We start from the raw sequence: 3,039 nt of genomic DNA on the forward strand, positions 1-3,039 counted from the left end.
ATAAAAGTTAGGGATGGGCATGGTAATTGCTCTGTATTGATCATTGCCCAATGCATACATGATCAAAGCATCACATTGCACCTCTTAAATATGTACAAATACCATGTCAATAAAAAATATATATATATATATATATATATATATATATATATATATATATATATATATCTCACACTTGGAGTTAAAATCTTGCCCATAAAGGCCCAGCTGTTTCTGATTCCCCCTCTTCCCTCTTCTCTCTTTCTGGTTCTTTTTAGGCAGTACTAGAAGTTGAACCCAGGGCTTTGCACATTCTAGACAAGTGCTCTACCAACTGAGCTACACCCCCAGTCCTCCCCTTATCTTTCTGGATCGGGTACTCCCTCTCCTTCCCCTCTGTCAAGCCATTTTTTTCTCCCCATTTCCTGCCAAGAAGAGCCCCCCACTGACTGGCAGGACCGAGCTGCACCCAGCACCATGAGTGAGATGTGTTGCTTACAGGGGACGCCATCACAGGACTGGACTCAGGGAGGCCAAGCCTTTATCCAGGAATCCATAGAGGTGACTGAATCCTTTTGAAGAACATCTGGACAGTCACACTATTCAGAGAGACCCTGGAAACAGTGCAAGAATCAGAAGAAAGAAAAAAAAAACTGCTGGAAAATCAAGTTTATACCTAAGACTCCAAGTAAGGAAGAAACTGAGGGGGGGGGGGCGTGGAGATACCAGTTTGCATCAGGAAACAACAAAAGTGGACATTCAGTCATGATCTTGTCTGGAGAAGGGGTGGATCTAACTCTAAGCGTTGGGCGCAGCCTGCCATTGTGGAGGGTCCCCACCTCATTTGCCAATGAACCACTAAATACTCAGGATATAATTGAATTATGCAACAGCTGCCCTCTGACAAGTCTGCAAAAGATGTCTCTGAAAAAGAAGACAAGGACAAAAACAAAAGTTGCCAAAAGAAGATGCCATCCAGAGACTCCAGCCAAGACTGTGTGGACTCCACTGGAGTAGACTGACAGGTGTTTATTGCAAACACTGAAGAAGAAAAAGAGACAGAATCCTCTTGCTAAAACTAGAACAGGGGATTCTGAAATTAATGACATCCACGAGTAATGCAAGAAGTCCCTCAGATGACCTCACATCCCTGAATGCTATTAAACTGCATATTTGGGGATGGACCACGATGTTGACCAAACTGGGAAAGCAGTTCCCATTCACAAAGCCAGTAACATACAAATCCCTGATCAGAGGGTCTCAGAACATATAAAGGATGAGAAGAACACAGAGACCTGCGGAGAGATTCATTCTCAAGAAAGATGGTACCCAGGTGGGCTGAGATGATAATGAAGGTAGCCAGAACTGGTGTCTAAATGACATCAGGCAAGGGCTGAGCTGCACCTCAAGCAGCCACTGGAGCACAGTAGACACGGGAACTCAGGTCCCTGGAGCCACCACCTTGGAGTAGCATCGACTCTGATGGTTCTGTCATTGTCACCAGAAGCTGCAGTGGAATCTCTATCCTCACCCAGGTGACAGCATTGGTAAGCAGTCAAGGTGGTAGTGCAGGAATGACCTTCAGGCCAGCGTGGCACCAGGTGCCCCAGAAGCGTGCAGCCCGGTTGCCTCTGCCCAGTCTATCTGGTGCCTTCTCCCTCGTGTTTTTCCATCCAGGCCTCTCAGTAAGTCATCTTGGAATAATCTCATGATCTCACAGGCAGATGGCCTCAGCAACCTCCCTAGATAAGTGAGCCTTAGCCACCAAGGTGCGATTGAAGCAGCCCACCCACTTACCCTTGGCTCTGTCCCAACCCCTACTATCTCCCAGCATCCTCAGCAGACAAGCTTCACTGTGGCTCCTGCAAGAAAGCTCCTCCCACTTCTGCCTCTTCTGCCTCTCGCCATGCACCACCTGTTGCAGTCCGTGAAGTCCCCTGCCTGAACAGGTCTGGGTTTCTTGCTGTCCCCCTGGATAGTATCCTAACCCCAACCAGCAATTTCAACCTCTTCCTCACATTCGCTCAGTAGTCTACTGCCCCCAAAGCGAGAAAGAGCTGCCTCGGCCATCCTGGTAGCTGCTTAGTGGCCCATGAGGCCTAGAGTGGATTAACCCCGGCATGATTGGGGATGACAATGCGAGTCCTGCTCAGCAACCCAAGGGGCAGCATGGGAGCAGGCAGATGAGGCTTGTGGTTTGTATTCATCAGCACCTTCTTCCTAAGGTCCATCCTAGTGGGTGATGACACAATATGTGGTCCAGATGCCTTTCCAGCAAACCATGCTGGTCTCTGAGAGCCAGTCTATGCAAGAAGGCCTCTGGGAAGTGGCTGTACCCGTGTGGCCCAGCAGGGTCCTCCAGCTCAGCAGAATGGTGTGAGCCGTTCTGTGGGGTTTCTGTGACCTCCCTGCTTTGAGCAGCCCCAGGATGCCTCAGTCTCCCCTCTCTCTCTGTGGTCCCTTACAGATGTCAGAGCTCAGATACTCAAGAGTACCACCCTCTGGACCAGGCGTGCTGGTCATGGAGCCAAACATCTCTAATGGACCCTAGACTCCTCCAGAACCGTGGTCTACTGGGCTCACTGGAAATATCACAGCATGGACTAGTGGGGTCAGACACCTGGAGGCCTGTATCATCCTGACGGGAGCCCCCAGGCCAGCGCTCAAATGAGTGGCACCCCTGTCATACCTCCTAGCCAGTCTCTAGTACCCTTTCCTTGGTCAGCCTCAGCGGCCTCAGCACAGGACTCAGTCCCTTCCTGTTCTCACACAGTCTCCCCACCTCGGGGTCCAGCACAGGATGGTGGGCACTACTCTCTTTTGGGCCAGCCCATCTGCCCTCTGTTGCTCCAAGGTCAGTGGACTTACCATGGACAGAGTGAGTTGGAGCATGGAAACCGGAATAAGAGACAAACATACAATTCTGCCTCCAGTGACCTGGGGATGGCAGGTGTTGCCCTGAGGTGGGTGCTGGAGGTGACTGATCTCCATGAGGCACCTCCCTTACTGAGCTGGACACACTTCACTCAGTTCCCCAGGTCTGGTACCACGATCCAGTGA

At 50.4% G+C, this 3,039-nt stretch overlaps 1 pseudogene; it reads left to right on the forward strand.

The window, feature by feature from the left end:
• Positions 1–744: 744 nt before the first annotated feature.
• On the forward strand, positions 745–3,039 carry LOC107154525 (annotated as a pseudogene).

The sequence above is a fragment of the Marmota marmota genome, unplaced genomic scaffold (assembly GCF_001458135.2).
Source record: "Marmota marmota marmota unplaced genomic scaffold, marMar, whole genome shotgun sequence".
NCBI lineage: Eukaryota > Metazoa > Chordata > Mammalia > Rodentia > Sciuridae > Marmota > Marmota marmota.